The sequence below is a fragment of the Pongo abelii genome, chromosome 23, assembly GCF_028885655.2.
Source record: "Pongo abelii isolate AG06213 chromosome 23, NHGRI_mPonAbe1-v2.0_pri, whole genome shotgun sequence".
NCBI classification, from domain to species: Eukaryota; Metazoa; Chordata; class Mammalia; order Primates; family Hominidae; genus Pongo; species Pongo abelii.
This window is the reverse complement of record NC_085929.1, coordinates 10,413,685-10,430,269: the sequence shown is the minus strand read 5'-3', so window position 1 is coordinate 10,430,269 and position 16,585 is coordinate 10,413,685.

Below are 16,585 nucleotides of genomic sequence, written 5' to 3'. Positions count from 1 at the left end.
GAATGGATTTTTAAAGCATGGACAGGAGTAGAATGGAGTGGAGTAGAATGGAGTGGAGTGGAATGGAGTGAAGTGCAATGGAATGGCATGGAATGGTGTAGAGTGTAAAGTAACAGAGTGGAGTGGAAAGGAATGGAATGTATTGGATAGGATTGGAGTGCAATGGAATGGATTGGAATGGTGTGGAGTGGAGTGCAATGCAATAAAATGGAGTTGAGTTGAATAGAATGGACTGGAGTGGAATGGAATGGAGATGAGTCAATTGGATTGGAAAGGAATGTAGTGGAATGGAGTGAAGTGGAGTGGAGTGCAGTGAAATGGAGTGGGATGGAATGGAGTTGAGTGGAATGGAATGGAGTGAAGTGCAATGGAATGGAGTTGAGGGGAGTGGAGTGGAGTGGAATGGAGTGGAGTGAAATGGAGTGGGTGGAATTTAATGAAGTGAAATGGAGTGGAATGGAGTTGAATGGAGTGGAATGGAGTTGAATGGAATGAAAACAATGGAGTGGATTCTAATGGAGAGGAGTGGAACAGAGTAGAGTTGAGTGGAGTGGAAAGGAGTGGAATGGAAGGGAATGGAATGGAATGAAATGGAATGGAGTGGAGTGCAGTGGTATGGAGTGGAGAGGAGTGGAATGCAGTAGTGTGAAGTGGAATGTAGAAGAATGGAATGGAGTGTAATGTAATGGAATGGAGTGTAATGTAATGGAATAGAGTGGAGTGGACTGGAGTGGAGTGAAATGGAATGGAGTAGGGTAGAATTTACTGAAATGGAATGGAGTGGAGTGGTATGGACACAATTCAATGGAATGGAATGGAGTGGAATGGAGTGGAACAGAATGGAGTGGAATGGAGGGGAATGGAGTGGAATGGATGGAGTGCAGTTGAATGGATTGGAGTGGAGTGGAATGGAGAGGAATGGAATGGAGTGAAATGCAATGGACTGGAATGGAGTAGAGTAGAATGGAATGGTATGGAATGGAATGGAGTTCAAATGAATGGAATGGAATGGAATGAAAATTAATGGAATGGAATGGAATGGAGTGGATTGGAAGGGAAGGGAATGGAATAGAATGGAATGGAATGGAATGAAATGGAATGGACCGGAGTTCAATGGAATGGAATGGAATGGAATGAAGTGGATTGGAAGAGAATGGAATGGAATGGAATGAAATGGAATGGAATCAAGTGGAGAGGAGTGGAAAGGAGTGGAATGTAATTGAATGGAGTGGAAAGGAAAGGAGTGGAGTGAAAGGGAGTGGAGTGGTATCGAGTGGAGTGCAATGGAGTAGAGTGGAATGGAATGGAATGGAAAGGAATGGAATGGAACTGAATGGAATGGAATGGAGGAGAGAGGAAAGGAGTGGAGTGGAGAGAACAGAGAAGAATGGAAGAGAGTGAAATGGAATGGAGTGGAGGGGAGTGGAGTGTAGTGCAGTGGAATGAAATGGAGTAGAGTGGAATGGAGTGGAATGGAATGGGGTGGAGTGGAATGTAGTGTAATGGAATGGAATGGAGTGCAGTGGAATGGAGTGGAATAAAAAGGGGTGGAATGGAGGGGAATGGAGTGGAATGTTGTGAAGTGGACTGGAACGGAGTGGAGTGGAGTGGAATGGAGTTTAATGGAATGGAATGCAGTACAGTGGAGTGGAATTTTGTGGAGTGGACTGGACAGGACTGGAGTGAAATGGAATGGAGATTAATGGAATGGAATCTAGTGCAATGCAGTAGATTGGAGTGGAAAGGAGTGCAGTAGAATGGAATGAAATGGAATGGAATGGAGTGGAGTGTAATGGAATGGAGTGGAGTGGAGAGTAATGGAGTGGAATGCAATGGGGTGGAATGGAATGCAGTGGATTGGAATAGAATGGGGTGGAGTGGAATGGAATGGAATGTAGTGGAATGAAGTAGAGTGGAATAGAATGGAATGGAGTGGTGTTGAATGGAGTGGACTGAAATGGAGTGGAATGGAGTGGAATGGAGTGGCAAGGAAAGGAGTGGAATGGAATGGAAAAGAACTCATTGGAAGGGAGTGCAGTGGAGTGGAATGGAGTGGCATGGAATGGAGTGGAGTGGAGTCGAATAGAATGGAATGGAGTGGAGTGGAATGGAGTGCAATGGAATGGAGTGGAATGGAGTGGAGTGGAATGGAGTGGAGTGGATTGGAAATTAGTGGTCTGGAATGGAAAGGAAAGGAAAGGAGTGGAATGGAATGGAGTAGAATGGAATGGAATGGTATGGAATGAAGTTGATTGGAGTGGAGTGGAATGCAGTGGAGTGGACTGGAATGGAGTGGAGTGGAATGGAAGGGAGTTTAATGGAATGGAATGGAATGGAATGGAATGCAGTAGAGTGGAGTGGAATTTAGTGGAGTGGACTGGAAATGACTGGAGTGAAATGGAATTGAGTTTAATGGAATGAATTGTAATGGAATGCAGTATAGTGTAGTGGAATGGAGTGGATTGGAGTGGAGTGGAAGGGAATGGAATGGAGTGGAGTGGAGTGGAATGGAGTGGGGTGGAGAGGAATGGAGTGGAATGGAATGGAATGGAATGGAATGCGGTGGGGTTGATTGGAATGGAGTGGAGTGGAATGGAATGGAATGTAGTGGAATGGAGTGGAGTGGAATATTTTGGAATGGAGTGGAGTTATATGGAGTGGACTGAAATGTAGTGGAATGGAGTAGAATGGAGTGGCATGGAAATGAGTGGAATGGAATGGAATTGAATGGAGTGGAGTGGAATGGAGTGTACTGGAATGGAATGGAATAGAGTCATGTGGAGTGGAGAGGATTGGAGTGGACTGGAGTGGAATGGATTGGAATGAAGTGGAATGGAAAGGAGTGGAGTGGAGTGGAATGGAAAGAAATGGACAGGAATGTAATGGAATGGATTGTAATGGAATGGAATGGAATGGATTGGAATGTAGTGCAGTCTGGAGGAATGGAATGGAGTGGAGTGAAGTGGAATGGAAAGGAATGGAATGGAGTGGAGTGGAGTGAAGTGGAATGGAAAGGAATGGAATGGAGTAGAGTGGAGTGAAGTGGAATGGAAAGGAATGGAATGGAGTGGAGTGGAGTGGAATGGAGTGGAGTGAAGTGGAATGGAAAGGAATGGAATGGAGTGGAGTGGAGTGGAGTGGAATGGAGTGGAGTGGAGTGGATTGGAGTGCAGTGGGATGGAATGGAATGTAGTTCAAGTTAAGATTGTGCCTCTGAATTCCAGGTTGAGTGACAGAGTGAGATACTCTAGAAAGAAAGGATTGTAATGCAATGTAACAGAATGGAATAGATTGGAGTGGACTACAGTGCAGTGGAGTGAAGTGGAGAGGAGTGGTATGGAGAGGAATGGAATGGGATTTAATGGAACAGAATGAAGTGGAGAGAAGTGGGGTGGAGTTTAGTGTAGTGGAATGGAGCAGAATGGAATGGGATGGAGTGGAATAGAGTGGAGTGCAGTGCAGAGGAAAGGAGTGGAATGGAGTGGAATGGAATCGGATATAATGGAATGGAGTGGAGTGGATTGGAGTGGAAAAGAGTGGATTGGAAATGAATGGAATTTAATAAAATGGAATGCATTGGAATGGAATGCAAAGGAATGGAATTGAATAGAATTCAATGCAATGGAAAGTGACATGTAATGTGAGCTGACATTGTGCCATTACACTCCAGCCTGGGTTACACAGTGATATCTTGTCGAAGGAAAGGAATGGAATGCAACGGAGTGAAATGGAATGGAATAGAATGGAATGGAATGGAATGGAGTCGAGTGGAGTTCAGTAGAGTGGTTTGGAATGGAGTGGAAAGGAAAGGGATGGAGCGGAAAGGAATGGAGTGGAGTGCAGAAGAGTGGAGTGAAATAGTATTTAATGGAATGGAATGGAGTGGAATGCAATGGGATGGTGAAAAGAAAAGTGAGCTGAGATTATGCCACTGCACTACACCTTTTGATCCATAGTGAGGTCCTGTGGAAAGAAAGGAATGGAATTGAAAGGAGTGGAATAGAATGGAATGGAGTGGAGTAGAGTGTTGTGGAATGTAGTGGTGTGGAATGGAATGGATTGGAGTTGAAAGGAAGGGATTGGCATGGAATGGATTGGAGGGGAGTGGAGTGGAGTGTAACGTAGTGGAGTGGAGAGGAATGGAGTGGAATGGAATGGATTGGAGGGGAATGGAATGGAATGGAGTGGAATGGAATGGAGTGGAATGGAATATTATGTAGTGGAATGGAATGGAGTGGAATGGAGGGGATTAGAGTGGAATGGAGTAGAATGGAGTGAAATGGAGTGGAACGGACTGTAATGGAGTGGAAAGAAATGGAAAGGAATGGAATGAAATGTAATGTAATGGAATGGAATGGAATGGAATGGAATGGAATGCATTGGACTGGATGGAATGAACTGGAATGGAGTGGAATGCAATGGATCATAGTGGAATGGAATGGAATGGAGTGGAATGGTGTTGAACGGATATAAATGGAATGGAGTGGAATGAAATGGAGTGGAGTGGAGTGAAGTGGAGTGGAATGGAATGGAGTGGAGTGGTATATATTGGAATGGAATGGAGTAGAGAGAACTGCAGTGGAATGGAATGGTGTGGAGTGGAAAGGAATGGAATGGAATGAAGTGGAGAGGAGTGGAGTGGAATGGAGTGGAGTGGAGTGGAATGGAATGGAATGGAGTGGAATGGAATAGAAAAGTGTGGAGTGGAATGGAATTGGGTGGGGTGGAATGGCGTGGAATGGAAAGGAGTGGAGTGGAATGGAATGGAGTGGAGTGGAGTAGAGTGGAATGGAGTGGAATGGACTACAATGGAGTGGAATGGAATTGAATCGTGGGGAATGGAAAGTAATGTAATGGAATGCAATGGAATTGAGTGGAGTGGAGTGTAATTTAGTGGAGTTAAGAGGAATGGAGTGGAATGGAGTGGAATGGAATAGAGTGTAGTGGAGTGGAATGAAATGGAATGGAATGGAGTGGAGTAAGTGGAGTGGAGTGGAATGGAATGGAATTGGGTGGAGTGGAAAGGAGTGGAATGGAATGGAGTGGAAAGGAGTCGTTCGTACTGGAATGGATGGGAGAGGGGTGGAGTGGAATGAAGGGGAGTGGAGTGCAGTGGAGTGGGATGGAATGTATTGTAATGGAGGCTGAGATTGTCCCACTACTCTTCAGGCTGGTTGACAGACTAAGAAATTCTCGAAAGAAAGGAATGGAATGGAATGCAGTGGAATGTAATGGAATGGATTGGATTGGAGTGGATTGGAGTTGGTTGGAGTGAAGTGGATTGGAGAGGAATGGAGAGGAATGGAATTGGATGTAATGGAATGTAGTGGAGTGGAGTGGAGTGAAAGAGAGTGCAGTGGAATACAATATAATGCAAAGGAATTGAATGCAATGCAATGGAATGTGACATGTAGTGTGAGTTGAGATTCTGCCACTGCACACCAGCCTGTGTGACACAGTGATATACTGTCGAAGGAAAAGAGTGGAAAGCAATGGAGTGAAACGGAATGAAATGGAGTGGAGTGGAGGGCAGTGGAGTGGTTTGGAATGGAGTCGAATGGAATTGGATGGAGTGGAATGGAATGGAGTAGAGTGCAGTGGAGTGGAGTGAAATGGTATGGAATGGAATGCGATGGAATGCAATGCAATGGAACGGTGGAAAGAAATGTAGGAATAGGGTGGAATAGAGTGGAGTAGAGTGGAATGGAAAGGAGTGGAGTGGCAAGGAATGGAGTTGAGTGGAGCGGAATGGAGTGGAATGGAGTGCAATGGATTGTAACAGAATGGAATGGAAAGGAATGGAATGAAGTGAAGTAAGTGGAATGAACTGGAATGACGTGGAATGGAATGGATTAGAGTGGAACGGAATGGTATGGATTGGATTGGAATGTAATGGTAAGGAATGGAGTGGAGTGGAGTGGAATAGAGAGGAGTGGACAGGATTGGAGTGGAATGGATTGGAAAGGAATGTAGTGGAGTGGAGTAGAATGGATTGGAATGGATTGGAATCGAGTGGAGAGGAGTAGAATGGAATGGAATGGAATGGAGTTGAGTGGAGTGGAACGGAGGGGAGTGGAATGGAGTGAAGTGGAGTGAACTGGAGTGGACTGGAATGGAGTGGCGTGTAATGGAATGGAGTGGAGTGGAATGGAATAGAATGGAGTGCAGTGGAGTAGAGTGGAGTGGAGTGGAGTCAAATGGATTTGAATGGAATGGAAGCGAATGTATTGGAGTGGAATGGTGTATAGTGGAACGGAATGGAATGGAGTGGAATGTAATGGAATGTAATGGAATGCAGTGAAGTGGAGTGGAATGGAGTGGAGTGAAGAGGAATGCAGTGGAATGGATTGCAGCGGAGTGGAGGAGAGATGAATGGAATGGAGCGGAGTGGAGTTGAGTGGAATGGAGTAGAGTGGAAAGGAATGCAATGGAGTTGAATGGAATAAAATGGAATGGAGAGGAGTGGAATGGAGTGGAGTGTAATGGAGTACAGTGGAAAGGAATTTAATGGCGTTTAGTTGAATGGAGTCGAATTGAGGGGAATGCAGTGGAATGGAGTGGAGTGGAGTGGAATAGAGTGGAATGGACTAGAATGGAGTGGAATATAAAGGAATGGGATCGAATGGAAAGGAGTGAAGTGGAGTGGAATTAACTGGAGTGGAGTGGAGTGCAGTAGAGTGGAGTGGAAAGGAGTGGAATGGAATAGAATGGAATGGGATTTAATGGAATGCAATAGAATGGAATGGAATGAAATGCAATGGAATGGAATGGAATCGAGTGGAGTGGAGTGGAGTGGAGTTGAATGGAGAGGAATGGATTGGAGTGGAAGAGAGTGGACTGGAGTGGTGTGGAAAGGAGTGGAATGTAGTGAAGTGGAGTGGAATGGAATAGAGTGGATTGGAATAGATTCAAATTGAATGGAGTGGAGTGGAGTGCATTGCAAAGGAATGCAATGGGGTCAAATGGAAAGCAGTGTACTGGAATAGAGTGGAATAGAGTGGAGTTGAGTGGAATGGAATGGAATGGAATGGAATGGAATGGAGTGGAGAGGAGTGGAATCGAGTGGAGTGGAGTGGAACGTAGTGTAATGGAATGAAATGTAATGCCGTGGTGTGGAAAGGAGAGGAGTGGAATGGAATAGAGTGGAATGGAATGGAATAGAGTGGAATGGAATGGAATGGAATGGAATGGAATGTAGAGGAATGGAGTGGAATGAAATGGTATGGAATGAAATGGAATGGAGTGGAATGGAATGGAGTAGAGTGGAGTGGAACGGAGTAGAGTGGAGTGGAATGGAGTGGAGTGGAGTGCAGTGGAGAGCAATGGATTGTGGTCGAGTGTAGTGGATTTGAGTGGAGTGAAATGAAATGGAATGGAGTGGAGTGGAATGCAGTGTAGTGGAGTGGAAAGGAGAGGAATGGAATGGAGTGGAATGAAGAGGAGTGTAGTGGGGTGGAATGGAAATGAAGGGAATGGAGTGGAATGGATTGGACTAGAATTGAGTGGACTGGAGTGGAGTGGAATGGAATTGAGTAGCGTGGAATGGAGTTGAATGGAATGAAACGGAATGGAATGGAGTGGAATGGAGAGGAGTGGAATGGAGTAGAATTGAACGGAATGGAATGGATTGCAATGGAATGGAATGGAATGAAATTGAATGCGGAGGAGTGGATTGGAATGGACTGGAGTGGAGTGGAATGGATTGGAGTGGAGTGGAGTGTATTGGAATGGAATGGAATGAAGTGGGTTGTAATGCAGTGGAGTGGAATGCGGTGGATTAGATTGTAGTGGAGAGCAATGGAATGTGGTGGAGTGGAGTGGAGTGGAATGGAATGAAATTGAATGGAATAGAATGGACTGGAGCTGAAATGAGTGGAGTGGAGTGGAATGGAGAGGAATGGATTGAAGTGGAATAAAGTGGAGCTGAGTGGATTGGAGTGGAATGCAGTGGAATATAATGGAATGGAAAGTAGTGGAGTGGAGTGGAATGCAGTGGAATTGAGTGGAATAGAATGGAATGGAGTGGAATGGAATGGAATGGCATGAAATCAAGGGGAGTAGAGTTGAATGGAGGGGAATGCAGTATAAATGATTGGAATGTAATGGAATGGAGTAGAGTGGAATGAAGGGGTGACGAGTGGTGTAGAGTGCAATGGAATGGAATGCAGTGGAATGGAATTTAATGGATTGGAATGGAGCGGAGTGGAATGTAGTGGAGTGGAATGGAGTGGAGTGGAGTGGGTTGGAATGGAATGTAGTGGAGTTTAGTGAAGTGGAGTAGACTGGAATGAAATGGAATGGAATGGAATGGAGTGGAGTGAAATGGAATGCATAGGGTTCGAATGGAGAGGAATAGAATGGAGTGGAGTGAACTGGAGTGGAGTGGATTGGACTGGAGTAGAGTGGAATGGAATGGAGTGGAGTGGAATCGAGTGGAATGGAAAGGAGTAGAGTGTTGTGGAGTTTAATGGAATGGAATGGAATGGAGTGGAATGGAATGGAATGACGTGGAATGGAGTGGAATGGAGTGGAATGTAGAAGAATGCATTGGAGTACAGTAGAATGGAGTGGAATGGACTGGATTGTAGTGGAATGGAATTTAACAGAATGGAATGGAATGGAATGGAGTGGAGTGGAATGGAATAGAATGGAGTGGAATGGAATGGAATGGAGTGTCATACAATGGAATGGAATGGAATGGAATGGAATGGAATGGAATAGAATGGAATGGAGTGGAGAGGGATGGAGTGGAGTGGAGTGGAATTGAGTGGAAAGCAGCCGAGTAGAGTGGAAAGGAGTGGAATGGAATGCACTGGAGTGGAATGGAATGGAGTGGAGTGGAGTGGAATGGAGTGAAATGGAGTGAAATGGAATGGAGAGGATTGGAATGGAGAGGAGTGGAATGCAGTATACTGGAATGGCATGGTATGCAGTGAAATGGAATGGAATGAAATGAAATGGAATAGAGTGGAGTGGAGTGGAATGGAGAGGAGTGGAGTGGAATGGAGTGGAGTGAAGTGGAATGGAAGGAATGGAATGGATTGTGTTGGAATGCAGTGGAGTGTAACTGAGTCCAGTGCAGTGCAGTGGACAGCAATGGAATGTGATGGAGTGGAGTGCCGGGGAGTGGAGTGGAATGAAATGGAATGTAATGGAATGGATTGGAGTGGAATGGAGAGGAGTGGAATGCGTTGGAATGAAACAGAGGGAGTTGAGTGGAGTGGAGTAGACTGTAATGAAATGGAATGGAATGGAATGGAGAGGAGTGAAATGGAGTGCATTTGGGTGAAATGGAGAAGAATGTAATGAAGTCGAATGAAATGGAGTGAAGTGGAGTGGACTGGATTGAAGTGGAATGGAATGCAGTAGAGTGGAATAGAGTGGTATGTAATGGAGTGGAGTGTTCTCTAGCTGAATGGAATGGAATGGAGAGGAATGGAGGGGAACAGAATGGAGTGAAATGGAGTGGAATTGAGTAGAATTGAGAGGAGTACAGAAGAATGGAGTGGAGTACAGAAGAATGGAGTAGAATGGACTGGAATGTAGTGGAATGGAATTTGATGTAATGGAATAGAATGGAGTGGAGTGGAAAGGACTGGAATGGAGTGGAATGGAATGGAGTGGAATGGAAAGGAATGCAGTGGAGTTGAGTGCAGTAAAATGGAGGACAGTGGAGTGGAATGGAGTGGAAAGAAGAGGAGTGGAGTGGAATGGAATGGAAAGGAATGGAGTGGATTAGAGTGGAATGGAGTGTAGTGGAGTGGAATGGAGTGTAATGGAATGAAATTGAATGGAGTGGAGTGGAATTCAGAGGAGTGGAATGGAGTACAGTGGAATGGAGTGGAATGGAGTGGAATGGAATGAAATGGAATGGAGTAGAGTGGAATGAAATGGAATTGAGTGGAATGAAATGGAATTGAGTGGAGTGAAACGGAATGCAATGGAGTGGAGTAGAATGCAGTGGAGTGGAGTGAAATGGAATGGAGTGGAGTGGAATGGAATGGAATGGTACGGAGTGGGTTGGATTGCAGTGGAGTGGAATGAGTTGAATGGAGTGCAGTGGAGAGCAATGGAATGTGGTGGAGTGTAGGGGTGGTGGAGTGGAGTGGAATGAAATGGAATGGAATGAAATGGAGTGGAGTGGATATGAGTGGAGTGGAGTGGAAAGGAGAGGAATGGAATGGAGTGGAATGAATTGGAGTGGAGTGCAGTGGATTGGAGTGGATTGGAATGGAATCGAATTGAATGTTGTGGAGTGGAGTGGAATGCACTGGAATGAAGTGGAATGGAATGGAATGGCATGAAATGGAGTGGAGTGGAGTTGAATAGTGTGGAGTGCAGTGGAAAGGAGTGGAATGGAGTGGAATGGAGTGGATTGGAATGCATTGGATATGAAAGGAGTAGAGTGGAATGGAATGAAATGAAATTGAATGGAATAGAGTGGAGTGCAGTGGATCGGAGTGGATTGGAATGGAATGGAGAGGAAAAGAATGGAGTGGAATGAAATGGATCTGAGTGGAGTAGAGTGGAGTACAGAGGAATTGAATGAAATGGAATGGAGTCGAGTGGAGTGGAATGCACTGGAATGGAGTGGAAAGGAATGCAATGGAGTGGAAAGGAACGGAATGACATGAAATCTAGTGGAGTGGAGTAGAATGGAGTGCAGTGGTTTGTGAAGGAGTGGAATGTAATGAAATGGAGTGGAATGGAGTGTTGGCGAATGGAGTAGAGTGTAATGGAGTGGAATGGAGTGGAATGGAATGGAAAGGAGTGGAGTGGTATGTAGTGGAGTGTAATGTAGCAAATGATTGGAATTAAACGGAACGGAGTGGAATGGAATGGAGTGGAGAGGAATAGAAGGGAATAGAGAGGAATGTAGTGGAATGGAATGCAGTGGAATGGACTGGAATGTAGTGGAATGGAATTTGATGGAATGGAATGGAGTGGAGTGGAATGGAATGGAATGGAGTCGAGTGGAATGGAATGGAATGGATTGGAATGGAAAGGAATGGAGATAAATGGAATGGAATGGAATGGTATGGAATGTAGTGGTGTGAAGTGGAGTGGAATGTAGTGGAGTGCAGTGGAATGGAGTGGAAAAAAGTGGACAGTAGTGGCATAGGATGGAATGGAATGGAGTGGAGTGAAGTGGAATGGAGTGGAAAGGAGTGGAATGGAATGGAGTGAAATGCAATGAAATGGAATGGAGTGGAGAGGAATGGAGAGGAGTGGAATGGAGTATAGTGGAATGCAATGGAATGAAGTGTAATGGAATGCAATGGAATGCAGTGGAATGGAATGGAATGGAATGGAATGAAACGGAATGGAGAGGAGTGGAGTGGAATGGAGTGGATTGGATTTGAATGGAGTGGAGTGAAGTGGAATGGAATGTAGTTGGTTGGAATGCAGTAGAATGGAATGGAGTGGAATGGAGTGCAGGAGAGAGCAATGGAATGTGGTGCAGTTTAGTGGAGAGGAGTGGAGTGGAAAGAAATGGAATGAAATGAAATGGAGCGGAGTGGAATGGAATGGCATGGATTGGAATGGAGTGGAACGGAGTGGAATGGAATGGAACGGAGTGGAATGGAATGGAATGTAGTGGAGTGGAGTGGAATGGATTGGAATGGAGTGGAGTGGAGTGGAAGGGAGTGGAAAGAAGTGGAATGGAGTGGAATTGAATGGAATGGAATGAAGTGGCATGGAGCGCAATGTAGTGGAGTGGATTGGCATGGAGAGTAATGGAATGAAATGGAATGCAATGGAGTGTAATGAAGAGGAGTGGAATGGAGTACAGTGGAATGGAAAGGAATGGAGTGGAATGGAATGGAATGAAACGAAATGGAATGCAGTGGAGGGGAGTGGAGAGGAGGGGAGTGGAGTGGAGTGGAATGGAGTGGAGTGGAGTGGAATGGAATGGAATGGAATGGAGTGGATTGGAATAGATTATAGGGCAATGTAGTGCAGTGGAGTGCAGTGGAGAGCCATGGAATGTGGTGGAGTGGAGTGGAGTGTATTGACATGAAATGCAATGGAACGGAGTGGAGTGAAATGGAGTGGAGTAGAGTGGGTGGGAATGGAATGGAGTGGAGTTGAGTGGAGTGAAATAGACTGGAAAGAAATTTAATGGAATGGAATGGATTAGAGAAAAATGGAGTGTAGTTGGGGGGAATGGAGAGGAATGGAATGGAGAGGAATGAAATGGAGCGGTGTGGAGTGGACTGGAGTGGAGTGAAATGGTATGGAGTAGAGTGGAATGTAGTGAAATGGAATGAAATGGAATGGAATGGAGTGGAATGGAGTGGAATGGAATGGGATGAAATGGAATGGAGTGGAGTGGAGTGTAATGGAGTGGAGTGGATTTGAAAGGAGTGGAGTGGATTGGAATGGAATGGAATGGAATGGAGTAGGTTGGAAAGCAGTGGAGTGGAATGGAGTGGAATGGAGTGCAGTGGAGAGCAATGGAACGTGGTGTAGTGGAGTAGAGTGGAGTCGAATTAAATGGAATGGAATGAAAAAGAATGGAGTGGAATGGAGTGGCATGGATTGGAATCGAATTGAACTGAGTGGAATGGAATGGAACAGTATGGAATGGAATGGAATGTAGTGGAGTGGAGTGGAATGGAGTGGAGTGGAAAAAAGTGAAGTGGAGTGGAATGGAATGGAAAGGAATGGAGTGGAATAAAGTGAAGTGGAGTGGAATGGAAAGGAATCGAGTTGAATGGAGTGGAGTGGAGTGGAATGTAGTGTAATGGAAAGAAATGGAATTGAGTGGAGTGGAACAGAGAGGAGGGGAATGGAATGGAATGGAGTAGAATGGAATGGAATAAAATGGACTGGAATGGAATGGAATGGAATGGAATGGAGTGGAGAGGAAGGGTGTGGAGTGGAGAGGAAGGGTGTGGAGTAGAGTGGAATGGAGTGGAGTGGAGTGGAGTAGAATGGAATGGATTGGAATGGAGTGGGTTGGAATGCAGTGGAGTGCAATGTAGTGCCATGGAGTGCAGTGGAGAGCAATGGAATGTGGTGGAGTGGAGTCGAGTGGAGTGGAGAATAATGAAATAGAATGTAATGTCATGGAGTGGAGTAGATTGGGTTGGAATGGAATGGAGTGGAGTTCAGTGGAGTGAAGTAGACTGGAATGAAATTGAATGGAATGGAATGGATTGGAGTGAAACTAAGTGTAGTGGGGTGGAATGGAGAGGAATGGAATGGAGTGGAATGAAACGGAGCGGAGTGGAGTGGATTGGAGCAGAGTGAAATGGAATGGAGTAGAGTGGAACGGAGTGGAATTGAATGGAGTCGAGTGATGTGGAGCTTAATGGAGTAGGATGGAGTGGAATGGAGTGGAATGGAATGGAGTGAAATGGAGTGGAATGGAGTAGAATGGAGTGGAGTACAGAAGAATGGAGTGGAATGTAGTGGAATGGAATTTGATGGAATGGAATGGAATAGAATGGAGTGGAGTGGAATGTACTGGAATGGAGTGCAATGGAATGGAACAGAGTGGTATGAAATTGAATGCAGTGGAATGGAATGGAACGGAGTGGAATCGAAGGGAATGTTGTGGAAAGGAGTTGAGTGGAATATAGTAGAGTGGCGTGGAATGGAGTGGAAAGAAGTGGAGTAGAATGGAATGGAATGGGGAGGAGGGGAGTGGAATGGAGAGGAGTGGAAAGGAATGGTGTGTAAAGAAATGGAATGGAGTGGAGAGGAATGGAGAGTACTGGAATGGTATATAGTGGAATGAAATGGAATGGATTGGACTGGAATGGAATGGAATGGAGTGGAATGGAACGGAATGCAATGGAAAGGAATGCAATGGAATGGAATGAAATCAAATGGATTGGAGTAAGTGGAGTGGAAGAGAGTGCAGTGGATTGGAAAGGAGTGCAGTGGACTGGAATGGAATGGAGTGGGTAGGAATGCAGTGGAGTGGAATGGAGTGGAGTGGAGTGCAGTGAAGAGCAATGGAATGTGGTGGAGTGTAGTGGAGTGCAGTGGAGTGAAGTGGAATGAAATGGAATGGAATGAAATGGAGTGTAGTGGAATGGAGTGGAATGGAGTGGAATGGAATGGAACGGAGTGGAAAGGAGTGGAATGGAATGGAATGTAGTGAATTGGAGTGGAGTGTAATGGAGTGGAGTGGAGTGGAATGGAAGGCAACGAAGAGGAACGGAAGGTAATGGAGAGGAATGGAATGGAATGTACTGGTATGAAGTGGAGTGGAATGGAGTGGAGTGAAGTGGAGTGGAAAGGAGTGGGAAAAAGTGGAGTGGAATGGAATGGAATGGAATGGAGTGGAGTGGAGTGGAATGGAGTGGATAGGAGTGGAATGAAGTGTAATGGAATGAAATGGAATGGAGTGGAGTGAAATGGTGAGCAGTGGAATGGAGTATAGTGGAATGCAATGGAACAGAAGGGAATGGAATGGAATGGAGTGGAATGGAAGGGAATGGAATGGAGTGGAAAGGAATGGAAAGGAATGGGATGAAATGGAATGGAGTGTAGTGGAATGGAATGCAGTGGAGTGGAGTGGAATGTAGTGGAGGGGAGTGGAATGGACAGGATTGGAATGGAGTGGGTTGGAATGCAGTGGATTGGAATCGAGTGGAGTGCAGTGGAGAGCAATGGAATGCGGTGGAGTGTAGTGGAGGGGATCGTAGTGAAATGAAATGGAATGGAATGAAATGGAAAGGAGTGGAATGGAGTGGAGTGGAGTGGAATGGAGAGGAATGGAATGGAGTGGAATGGAGTGGAGTTGAGTGGAGTGGAGTATAGTGGAATGGAGAGGAATGGAATGGAGTGTAATGAAATGGAGTGGAGTGGAGAGGAGTAGATTGGAGTTGAATGGAATGGATACGAGTGGAGTGAAATTCACTGGAATGAAGTGGAATGGAATGGAAAGTCATGAAATGGAGTGGAGTGGAGTTGAATGGAGTGAAATAGAGAGGAGAGTAGTGGAATGTAATGGAATAGAGTTGAGTGGAATGGAGTGGAGATGAAAGGAGTAGAGTGGAGGAGGAGCCAAGATGGCCGAATAGGAACAGCTCCGGTCTACAGCTCCCAGCGTGAGCAACGCAGAAGACAGGTGATTTCTGCATTTCCATCTGAGGTACCGTGTTCATCTCACTAGGGAGTGCCAGACAGTGGGCGCAGGTCAGTGGGTGAGTGCACCGTGGGTCAGCCGAAGCAGGGGCGAGGCATTGCCTCACTCGGGAAGCGCAAGGGGTCAGGGAATTCCCTTTCCAGGGGTGACAGACGGTACCTGGAAAATAGGGCCACTCCCACCCAAATACTGTGCTTTTCCGACAGGATTAGGAAACGGTGCCCCAGGAGATTACAGCCCGCACCTGGCTCATAGGGTCCTACACCCACGGAGTCTCGCTGATTGCTAGCACACAGTCTAAGATCAAACAGCAAGTCGGCAGCGAGGCTGGGGGAGGGTTGCCCGCCATTGCCCAGGTTCACTTATGTAAACAAAGCAGCTGGGAAACTTGAACTGGGTGGAGCCCACCACAGCTCACGGAGGCCTGCCTGCCTCTGTAGGCTCCACCTCTGGGGGCAGGGCATAGACAAAAAAAAGACAGCAGTAACCTCTGCAGACTTAAATGTCCCTGTCTGACAGCTTTGAGGAGAGCAGTGGTTCTCCCAGCATGCAGCTGGAGATCTGAGAATGGGCAGACTACCTCCTCAAGTGGGTCCCTGATCCCTGAACCCCGAGCAGCCTAACTGGGAGGCACCCACCAGCAGGGGCAGACTGACACCTCACACGGCTGGCCAGGTAATCTAACAGACCTGCAGCTGAGGGTCCTGTCTGTTAGAAGGAAAACTAATAGAAAGGACATCCACACCAAAAACCCATCTGTACATCACCATCATCAAAGACCGAAAGTGGATAAAACCACAAAGATGGGGAAAAAACAGAGCAGAAAAACTGGAAACTCTAAAAAGCAGAGTACCTCTCCTCCTCCAAAGGAACGCAGTTCCTCACCAGCAATGGAACAAAGCTGGACGGAGAATGACTTTGACGAGTTGAGAGAAGAAGGCTTCAGACGATCAAATTATTCAGAGCTACGGGAGGATATTCAAAACAAAGGCAAAGAAGATGAAAACTTTGAAAAAAATTTAGAAGAATGTATAACTAGAATAACCAATACAGAGAAGTGCTTAAAGGAGCTGATGGAGCTGAAAACCAAGGCTCGAGAACTACGTGAAGAATACAGAAGCCTCAGGAGCCGATGTGATCAAATGGAAGAAAGGGTATCAGCCCTGGAAGATGAAATGAATGAAATGAAGTGAGAAGGGAAGTTTAGAGAAAAAAGAATAAAAAGAAACGAGCAAAGCCTCCAAGAAATGTGGGACTATGTGAAAAGACCAAATCTACGTCTGATTGGTGTACCTGAAAGTGACGGGGAGAATGGAACCAAGTTGGAAAACACTCTGCAGGATATTATCCAGGAGAACTTCCCCAATCTAGCGAGGCAGGCCAACATTCAGATTCAGGAAATACAGAGAAGGCCACAAAGATATTCCTCAAGAAGAGCAACTCCAAGACACATAATTGTCAGATTCACCAAAGTTGAAA